Source organism: Myotis myotis, unplaced genomic scaffold (assembly GCF_014108235.1).
Source record: "Myotis myotis isolate mMyoMyo1 unplaced genomic scaffold, mMyoMyo1.p scaffold_m19_p_4, whole genome shotgun sequence".
Lineage (NCBI taxonomy): Eukaryota > Metazoa > Chordata > Mammalia > Chiroptera > Vespertilionidae > Myotis > Myotis myotis.
In genome coordinates, this window is record NW_023416346.1 from 123,957,956 (window position 1) to 123,969,796 (window position 11,841).

An 11,841-nucleotide genomic window follows, 5' to 3' on the forward strand; every position below is an offset into this window, starting at 1 on the left:
ATAAGAAGTGCAAATTGGTAGTCACAGAATAGTCATGGAGGGGAGAACCAAGATGGCGGCATAGGTTAACGCCGGAGTTTGCTGCTTTGAACAACTACTTCAAAAGTGAAACCAAAAAACGGAAGGGACATCACCCAGAACCACAGGAACGCTGGCTGAGTGGAAGTCCTACAATTAGGAGGAAAGAGAAACGCATACGGACACTCAGAGGAGGCGCAGTGCTTAAGTCAAATTCTGAGGTGCGGAGTGCGAGGAGCAGGCTGGCGGCGGAGGGCGCGGTTGGCGTTTTCAATCGGGAGGGAGTCGCAGAATCTGAGCTCCAGATACAGGCGAGTCTTTAGGGACCCAGACTCAAACGGGAGAAGCGGGACTGTCTGGCTTCGGTCAGAGCGAGTGCAGCTTTCTCTCCGAGCTTTGCAGCGGTCGCTGGGACTCAGAGAGGCAGAGCCCCTGGGGACAGGACTGAGAGCCGCCATAACTGCTCTCTCCGGCCCACCCTGTTGATCCTGTGCGACCCGCCCCGCCCAAGCCCTGCACAGAGGCATTTGCCGGATAGCCTCAGGCAAAGGCTAGATTAGCACCTCCCTAGAGGACAGAAGTTCTCTCACTGCTGACACAGCTGATTCTCATAGCCACTTGGCCTGGAGGTCAAACCCTCCCTGGAATTAGCTACAACAATCAAGATTTAACTATAAGACTGCGAACAAAGACCACTAGGGGGTGCACCAAGGAAGCATAACAAAATGCGGAGACAAAGAAACAGGACAAAATTGTCAATGGAAGATATAGAGTTCAGAACCACACTTTTAAGGTCTCTCAAGAACTGTTTAGAAGCCGCCGATAAACTTAATGAGATCTACAAGAAAACTAATGAGACCCTCGATCTTATATTGGGGAACCAACTAGAAATTAAGCATACACGGACTGAAATAACGAATATTATACAGACTCCCGACAGCAGACCAGAGGAGCGCAAGAATCAAGTCAATGATTTGAAATGCGAGGAAGCAAAAAACACCCAACCGGAAAAGCAAAATGAAAAAAGAATCCAAAAATGCGAGCATAGTGTAAGGAGCCTCTGGGACAGCTTCAAGCGTACCAACATCAGAATTACAGGGGTGCCAGAAGATGAGAGAGAGCAAGATATTGAAAACCTATTTGAAGAAATAATGACAGAAAACTTCCCCCACCTGGTGAAAGAAATGGACTTATAGGTCCAAGAAGCGCGGAGAACCCCAAACAAAAGGAATCCAAAGAGGACCACACCAAGACACATCATAATTAAAATGCCAAGAGCAAAATATAAAGAGAGAATCTTAAAAACAGCAAGAGAAAGAAACTCAGTTACCTACAAGGGAATACCCATACGACTGTCAGCTGATTTCTCAACAGAAACTTTGCAGGCCAGAAGGGAGTGGCAAGAAATATTCAAAGTGATGAATACCAAGAACCTACAACCAAGATTACTTTATCCAGCAAAGCTATCATTCAGAATTGAAGGTCAGATAAAGAGCTTCACAGATAAGGAAAAGCTAAAGGAGTTCATCACCACCAAACCAGGATTATATGAAATGCTGAAAGGTATCCTTTAAGAAGAGGAAGAGGAAGAAAAAGGTAAAGATACAAATTATGAACAACAAACATGCATCTATCAACAAGTGAATCTAAGAATCAAGTGAATAAATAATCTGATGAACAGAATGAACTGTTCATTATAATAGAATCAGGGACATAGAAAGGGAATGGACTGACTATTCCTGGGGGGGGAAAGGGGTGTGGGAGATGCGGGAAGAGACTGGACAAAAATCGTGCACCTATGGATGAGGACAGTGGGTGGGGAGTGAGGGCGGAGGGTGGGGCGGGAACTGGGAGGAGGGGAGTTATGGGGGGAAAAAAGAGGAACAAATGTAATAATCTGAACAATAAATATTTAATTAAAAAAAAAGAATAGTCATGGAGATGTAAAGTACAGCATATGGAATATAGTTAATAATATTGTAATAACTATGTATGGTACCAGGTGAGTATTGGAAATATTGGGGGAGAGGGGAAACACTAGGTAAAGTATATGATTGCCTAACCACTAAACTGGAAGCCAATACAAAATAAAATTTAAAGAAAAAAATACAAAATCTCAGGCATCACCCAAGACCTTCAGAATCAAAATCTTCATTTGTACAAGATCCCCAGGTGATTTGTATATACACCAAAATCTGAGAAGCAGTCATTGTTGATGCCTCCACACCATATGACATTTGCCCACCTGAGTTCATCAGCAGATATGGTAGACAATTTCTAACATGTCTGCATCTTAACTTCTTTCAAGAATGGTGGAATTAATGACTCAGGGTAAACCCTCAACTAATCATGGATTGAAGCCAGTAGACAAATGCCCCATTCTCCCCACCCTTTAACCAAGGAGTTGATTAATCCTCAGCCGGTATGGTTTGTCCAATGATGCAAACATCTTGCCAAAAGGAATGCCATATAATCCTGAAAGATTTTTGTCCCAAAGCTGACTAAAGGATCATGCTGACTCTTATCAAGATCTACTTTGTTCAGGTGATTGTTTGGTTGTTCCCTGGCTACTTGCCATTCCTCCACCTCCTAGTCATCTCCCATGACTTAGGATTACCCCAGGCATGGGAAAATAGCACCCAGTAATTTCTTGCATACTCCACCTGCTTCTCTCATACAGGTTGCCCATGTTGCTTTGGGAATTCATCCAACAGTCTCTACCTTTCAAAGCCTTGAATCAGACACCGATCTGACTGAGGCTGGAATTTCAGGGCACTGCTTTCTTTATTTGGATTGTGTTTTAATCATAGGCTTGCCCTTCTCATGTCACACTGACCATAGTCCCTCGGGGTCTCTAATTTACTTATTTTACTTACTCTTTCTAAGAGGCATGCCTTCCATGGATGATGAATGTTGATATTCTGCCACCTAGTGGAGGAACTGTAACTGCAGGGATGGAGCCTAAAGGCGGAAAAGAAGGGATCATTTAACAACCACCATGTTCCTATTGAACGTTTATTATGTACAGACCACTCTATAGATAGAACCTCATTCAATCATCACAAATACCCTATGATGATGTGATCCTAATTTCACAGGCTTAAGAAAATTAAGCAACTTGGCAATAGTGACACAGGGAAAGGATAAAAAACAATAAATGAGCTCATTAAAGAATGTGTTACAGCTCTAGGCACCTGAGGCTCAACTCTGCTAGGGTTCCTTTGATAAACTATGTGGAACATGCCTCAGAATCATCCTACTAGAGCAAGGGTATAGAACGTTTTTTCTGCCAAGGACCATTTGAATATTTATAACATCATTCATGAGCAATACCAAATTATCAACTTAAAAATTAGCCTGCTATATTTGGTCAAACATTTAATAAACTCACCCCTAATGTTTTGGCAGGGCCAGACCAAATTATTTCTCGGGGCTTATATGGCCCACGGGCTGGATATTCCCCACTCCTGGTCTAGAGGATGGAGAGACTTCAGCATCTATACTGACCACTACTCCTCACTGGTTGAGGGATGTTAACTCACCCACAATTCTGGGTTGTACCTACTTGTGCCTGAGAAGACTTCAGTTGTATCAGAGAGTGCTCACAGGAAAGAAATGAACATTCAGGCTCTTGAGGTGTGAAGGTGCTAGCACATTAGAAACTTAGAAAGTGGTAGAAGAATCTGCTCCAGGCATGTCTGACTCCAAAATCCATCTCCTAACCTGTCCATCATACTGTCTCAATATGTATGCTCACCCATGTATGAAGTAAATCACTTGTGAAGTTCTTGCCTGGAAAGTTCGCCCATGTACTCAGAGCTCTAGACAATGGTCAGTCAGACCTTGAGTTCTCATATCAGTTCTGATTCCAATTGGAATTTGAAGCCAGGATCCATGTTTTCTATGGATCCCCTGATTCACTGTGGATGATTATGATCTTTGATCTGCTTCATCACACTATGCTCATGAGCAGGTATGTTGTATCAACTCCTTGAGCTTTACCCTGGAAAGACCTGATAGATGGAAATCCTAAAGCAACCAGCTGCCACCTAGGGCAGGTTGTGAACAGGTGGTGCAGCAACCCCACAGTTCTTGGCTTTATCCAGGCCCTCCAGTCTGGATAAAGTGTCTTGTTTAATATCACCAAGATATAAATTGTTATTAGGGAAAGAGCATGGGCTTTCACCAGACAGGCCTGAATTTCAACCTGAGCTCTGCTATTTACCAGCTGAATGAATTTGAGAAGATAACTTGACCTTCCTAAGCCTGTTACCTCACCCATGAATTGGAACTGATAATACCTACTATGCTGTGGTTGATGTAGTAATTGAACAAAATGTGCATAAAGCAGATCATGATACCAGGCTTTGGGAGAGGAACTAGTTTATTTGAAGGTGCACATATTACTAATATGAAAGAGGGAGAAGTGAAGCAAGGAAGAGAAGACAGCCAATAAGGGGTGCGCTGTTCAGCTGGCTACCAGTGGGCAACTAAAACCTCACCCCCAGGAAAACTGGGAAACAGTGTAAAACCCTCAGCTCAGAATTATCCAACAAGAGTTGAGGGACATGGTATATTTATATATCAATTCCTGAGAGTCATTAGTTGAGGGGGACTACAGGAGGGTGTTAATTATCCCATATTCATGGGGGTGGGAGGGAGTGGAAATGAGTTCTCAGACAGATAGACATAGACATTGGCAGTTGGAAGTGAGCCAGAGCACCCTGAAAGGACTGTGGACCATATGCAGGGCATCACAGCATCTGCTCTACATAGGCAGCCCGTGCTAGGCAAAGAGGAACTACTCAATGTGTTGGTCCCACTCTCTTGCCCCTTGGCCATCCCACTCCCCTTCAAAGTCTCTCTTTTGCCATTTTGCTCAATGCAATGTGGGAGGCACTTGCTATTCTCCTCTGTGATCATGTTCTTATTTAATCCTTGTGCTTCATGCTTAATCGTTTTATTGTATTACATTCACCCTTCCCCCCTATCTATATTACTACCCTCTTCTATATACTCTCTCATGTTTGAACCATTATTCTTAGTTTCCCCCTCTCTAGTGACCATCAACTTATTTCTCAACTGTTTAGGAGTCAGCCTTTGTGACATTTTAGAAGCCCCCTATCCCATGACTTATGTTAGCAAAAGAGTTTCCTTCTTTCTTGCTCCATAAAAGGTCAGGTTACCCATTCAAAATGAGTACTAAAGAACAGAGCACTATGGTAGACATTGAAGATTGCTCAGCCAATAGCCATTTGATCCCCTTCTTCTTTTTACCAAGAACACACTGATTTTTTAACCCTTCAAGAAGAAGCCATGTCCTGCAGAGGAGGCCAAAACCAAAGGAGAAATACGCTTTGGTCTAAGCCAGTGGTCGGCAAACTGCGGCTCGTGAGCCACATGCGGCTCTTTGGCCCCTTGAGTGTGGCTCTTCCACAAAATACTGACTTCTGCACATGGGCCACGAAGTTTCAATCACACTGTATGTGCGCACCCGCACATGATATTTTGTGGAAGAGCCACACTCAAGGGGCCAAAGAGCCACATGTGGCTCTTGAGCCACAGTTTGCCAACCACTGGTCTAAGCCAATCACAATTCTAGCCTTTCCCTTGCACATGGCAGGTTAGACATTGTTAGGTTACACAATGCTGGCCAATGCAATCTAAGAAATGCCCAAAGCAGGTGTCTGAGAAGGTTTGCCTTGCTAATGAAAAGGGATCTTTGTTTTCTACTTCATAAAGGCATTGTCACCTTTATGTAACATCCAGAATTTCCATAACCCTTTTGGAACCATGAGGGAAATACAAGAGAATATTAAAGTGGAACTAGAGCCACCATGTTGTTGAGCCCCTGACTCCACCAGCCCTGTACCCAACCTATCTGATTGTTTAAGCTCATTTTTGTTGAGTCATCTGTCACTTGCAACCAAAAGCACCATGAAATAACATGATGAAGTCCTTAGACTTTAGAACTTCATTTTTAAAAAGATATATAAAAGAATGATTTTAGAGGAGAACCAAGATGGCACCATAGGCAAATGCCTGTACTCGCTGCCTCCCACAACCACATCAAAATTACAACTAAAATACAGAAAAACCATCATCCAGATCTGCTGGAAAGCTGGCTGAATGGAAGTACTACAACTAGAAAAGTAAAGAACAAAGAATACTGAGACTGGTAAGAGGTGCGGAGGCAAGGCATGGGTTGGTCTGGCACCCACGTGTGCTGCTTTTTTAATTGGGAGGGTGATCTCCTCTGCGGATGCCCCCTGGGAGGGGCAAGGGGTCCCAGCCCCACACCAGATGCCCAGCCCAGGGTCCCAGAGATGGGAAAGAAACTCCCTATAGGCACTAAGAACTACGGACTGTAAAAACCAGTGCAGATTGGGGCTGAGTGACACACAGAGTGCTGGAGACCCAGCTGCTCCTCTTAAAAGGCTGGCACCATGAACTGAACTTATAAGCTCCCACTTCCTCTAAGCTCCAGTGCTGGTTCAGGCTCTGGGGGACCCAGACACATACAAGGAGAAACTGGACTGTCTGGCACTGGGGCAGAAACTTGGGGGTGGCTTTCTTCCCGATGGAGGTGCTCATAGGGGTCATTATTCCCATGCTGGGACCTCCCTGGTTGCACAGCTGACTGGCAGCCATTTCTGTTTGCTCTGCCCTGGTGGTTCCCTGAGACCCTGCCCCACCCAATTTACAACCCCACCCAAGCTGTGGGCAGCCACTTTTGCATATGAATGTCCTGTCCTTTCCCAGGCTAAAAACATGTCAAACAAGCTGCAGCTGGGTCAAGGAGCCCCAAACCTATCAATAAAAGATCCAATACCCAGCACCAGCACCAGCACCAGCACCAGCCCACCTTGCTTCAGCTGGGCTTCATCTGGGCACTTCCAAAACCAATACAAAGAGGAGGAATCTTCTGATCTCTCTGTAGCTCCTGCTGAGTGGCCTCAGGCAGTGGCTGATTTTGCACCTCCCTGGAGACCCAAGAGCCAGTGTACCCAGTGGTCAGTGTCAGACCATACTAGATTACAACTCTTTACATCTATAAGTGACACACTCAAGGGGAAGACTCAGTGAATACCAAAGCCCTACTAAAGCAAGTCCTCCTGTAGTCGCAGCTGGTCCCCATAGCCAATTGGCCTGGAGGTCAATTACTCCCAGTGACCCAGTGACAGCAACAGCAATCAAGGCTCAACTACAACAATATTGTGCACACAGCCCACAAAGAGGTGCACCTAGAGCAGGGGTGGGCAAACTTTTTGACTCGAGGGCCACAATGGGTTCTTAAACTGGACCGGAGGGCCGGAACAAAAGCATGGATGGAGTGTTTGTGTGAACTAATATAAATTCAAAGTAAACATCATTACATAAAAGGGTACAGTCTTTTTTTTCAATAGTTTTATTCATTTCAAACGGGCCAGATCTGGCCCGCGGGCCGTAGTTTGCCCACGGCTGACCTAGAGTGTCCAACTCGGGTGTCTGGGGAGGCTGAGCCACTGGGCCCTATAGGGCACCTACTACACAAGGCCACTCTAGCAACTCAAGGAAACTTAGCAGCTCTACCAAATACACAGAAACAAACACAGAGAAGCATCCAAAATGTGGAGACAAAGAAACATGTCACAAATGAAAGAAATGGAAGAAAGCAAACTACTGGATATAGAGTTCAAAACCACAGTTATAAGGTTACTCAAGAATCTTCTAGAAACCTCCAAAGGGCTTACTGAGACTTTCAAGGATCATAGTGAGAATGCCAAAAAAAAAAAAAAAAATGGAAAAGGACCAGTTGCAGATTAAGCATACACTGACTGAAATAAAGAATAATATACAGGGCTTCAACAGTGGACTAGAGGATCTCGAGAATCAAATCAATGATTTGAAATATGAGGAAACAAAAAACACCCAACCAGAAGAGCAAAAAGAAAAAAGAATCCAAAAATATGAAGATAGTGTAAGGAGCCTCTGGGACAACTTCAAGCATACCAACATCCGAATTATGGGGGTGCCAGAAGAAGAGAGAGAGAGCAAGATATTGAAAACATATTTGAAGAAATAATGACAAAAAACTTCCCCTACCTGGTGAAAGAAATAGACTTACAAGTCCAGGAAACACAGAGAACCCCAAACAAGAAGAACCCAACGAGGCCCACACCAAGACACATCAGAATTAAAATGCCAAGGGCAAAAGACAAAGAGAGAATCTTAAAAGCAGCAAGAGAAAAGCAGTTGGTTACTTACAAGGGAGTGCCCATACGACTGTCAGCTGAATTCTCAACAGAAATTATGCAGGCCAGAAGGGAGTGGCAAGAAATATTCAAAGTGATGAATAGAAAGGACCTACAACCAAGGTTACTCTACCCAGCAAAGCTATCATTTAGAATTGAAGGTCAGATAAAGAGCTTCACAGACAAGGGAAAGCTATAGGAGTTCATCACCACCAAACCAGTATTATATGAAATGCTGAAGGGTATTCTTTAAGAAGAGGAAAAATAAAAAGTTAAAAATAAAAAATATGAGCAACAAAGTGTCAACAAATACATATCTATCAACAATTGAATCTAAAAAATCAAATGAATAAAAAATCTGATGAACAGAATAAACCGGTGAATGGAATAGAATGGGGGGCATGGAAATGGAACAGACTGACAATTCTCAGAGGGAAAGGGGTGTGGGGTGTGGAAAGAGATTAGACAAATATTGTATATGCATGTATGCATTACCTATGGACAGACAATAGGGTGGCAAGGGCCTTGGCAGGTTGGGAATAGGTGGAAGGGAGCTATGGGGGAGGGGGGAGACCTCTGTAATAATCTCAACAATAAAGATTAATTTTTAAAAAAAGAATGATTTTAATGCATAGACAATCTGCTCACAAATATTCTAAATGGTCCAAACATTTTCACTGGCCTTGGCCACATTCTCTAGCCTAGTATCATTATGCAAGAATCAGCTTGAACAGACATAGGAGCATATCTAAATAAGCCCATCTGGCCTTTCATTAATGCAAGTCCTGAAAAGTTGGGTGGAAACTGACTTTTTCCTACATTTGAAGAATGAGCTAACTAAATGAAATAATATTTTTGGAAATGTTCTGGATAGACCTGAGGTACTGATAACTTATGAATCACTTAAAACAATAATACTTCTGCCCTGACCATTTGGGCTCAGTGGACAGAACGTCGGCCTGCCCACTGAAGGGTCCTGGGTTCGATTCCAGTCAAGGGCATGTACCTTGGTTGCAGGCACATCCCCAGTGGGGGGGGGGGGCGGTGTAGGAGGCAGCTGATCGATATTTCTCTCTCATCATTGATTCTAACTCTCTATCCCTCTCCCTTCCTCTCTGTAAAAAATCAATAAAATATATTTTTAAAAAATAATAATAATATTTCTTTTAAATAAACAAGCCCATGGCAAATCCTTTGGGTTTAGACAACTTCTTTTATACAAGTATAAAAGAAACCTTGATGTGGATAGTAATAATAATAACAGACAACAATGATTTGATACTCAGAACAGTGAGGCACCATGATTATCATCATCCCCATTTCACAGATGAGGAAACAAAGATACAGAGGGGCTAAGCAACTTGCTGCCCAAGATTACTTGGCTAATAAGTAGTGAAGCAAGGATGTAAATCCATGTAGTCTGGCTTCAGAGTCTGCACTTTTAGCAACTACACTATAATGCCTATCTATATGCCACCAGATTCCAACCCCACCACTGCTGCTGCCACTGTCAGCACCTAAGTGGCCCAGGGATGGGTTTGTGGTACAAGGACAGGCCTCAAATGAGGACGTATCACAATGTAAAGATATGAGAAGAGATCAAGTGGAAGCTCCTGAATTTCAGACAGAAGCCTTAAGTCTGATGAGAGGCCTGGCTGCCTTATGCTCTTCCCAGAGCCGAGCATACCTCTGGGGTATAAACAAATAGTGTACAGGATCTGAAGACCAGCTGAGTTCACTGAGCTTCATGGGAAAGAATCAGGAATGGTTTATTCTGATTTTGATTCCTGTGCCTTTGGAAGCTGAGAAGAGACTTTGCAGGGAGCTGTTTGAAGAAAGAATGAGGGATTGAATGAGGGAAATTAGAGCTTAGAGACAATTCTGTAGAGACAGGTGGAGGGGAGGGAAGCCCTAAAAGAGGAGGTGCTCCCCCTGGGGGTTGGGAAGTGGGGTTTGTATTACTGACTGCATAGCTCATAAATTTATTTTAAGTCCATTTGGATCCACAGGTGTAACCAACATAAGTCTGGTTTGGAACTGGAATCTCTAGAAGTCTCTTGCTGTTTAGATCTTAGATAATAATCCCAGAAGAAGAAAGAATGAGAGATTTTAGAAAGCAAAATTTAATTCTGTTTTTGAAGTTCCTTTAATCACTTTTGTCTCTCAATCTTCACCAGCCTTGTTCTTCTTCAAATTTCTTCTTTCACTAACACATTTAAGGCACTTCAAGGCAAGACACATCGACAATAAGTTTAGCATGAGGAATCATTTTTATTTTTTATTATTTTTTCTTTATTGATTAAGGTATTACATTTGTGTCCTTATCTTCCACTGCTCCCCCAACCCCCCACTCATGCCCTCACCACCCTGGTGTCTGTGTCCATTGGTTAGGCTTATATGCATGCATACAAGTCCTTTGGTTAATCTCTCCCCCTTACCCCCACCCTCCCCTACCTTCCCTCTGATGTTTGATGGTCTGATCAATGCTTCTCTGTCTCTGGATCTGTTTTTGTTCACCAGTTGATGTTGTTCATTATATTCCACAAATGAGTGAGATCATCTAATATTTATCTTTTTCTGACTGGCTTATTTTGCTTAGCATAATGCTCTCCAGTTCCATCCATGCTGTTGTAAATGGTAAGAATTCCTTCTTTTCTACCACAGCGTAGTATTCCATTGTGTAGATGTATCACAGTTTTTTAACCCACTCATCTGCTGTTGGGCACTTAGGCTGTTTCCAAATCTTAGCTATGGTGAATTGTGCTGCTATAGGGGTGCATATATCCTTTCTGATTGGTGTTTCTAGTTTCTTGGGATATATTTCTAGAAGTGGGATCACTGTGTCAAATGGGAATTCCATTTTTAGTTTTTTGAGGAAACTCCATACTGTTCTCCACAGTGGCTCCTCCAGTCTGCATTCCCACCAGCAGTGCACGGGAGGTTCCTTTTTTTTCACATCCTCACCACACTTGTCATTTGTTGATTTGTTTATGCTAGCCATTCTGACAGGTGTGAGATGGTACTTCATTGTCGTTTTGATTTGCATCTCTCAGATGAAAAGAAGAAAGAAAAGGCTTTGATGATGGTGACAATGCTCTTTTTTGCAATATGAATCCAATTGGAATAAGGAGACCACAACTTTGGCAACTTGGGGAGTCTTTTTTTTTTTCACTAGAAATCTCTTGACCTCTGGGCTTTAGGGGGTCTCAGTATCAAATTGTCTGCCCCCATTCCACATATAACAAAAGAAAAGGAACGTGAAGTCCTTAATTTCTATCCTCCATGGTTTGAAGTGCTCCTAGGGGAAGTGTTAACACTGTTGAAAACCCTAAGATGTGTATTTAAATTTCTGAGATGGAAGTTAAAGATGAGGAAAGAACACAAAGTTTCCAAAGGGAGAATTCCAGAAGAAGTAACCATGGAAACTGTTCCAAGGTCTTCAGAGTAGTGTCACATTGAGCGGAGAGACAGCAAGTCCCTTAGTGGAAAATAAAACCCAAAACCAGAAAGGCTGAGCTAAGGGGTGAAGTGAATAAAAAATGAATGAAGCAATTTTTAATAACCAGGTGAATAAGACTATTAGTAAGCA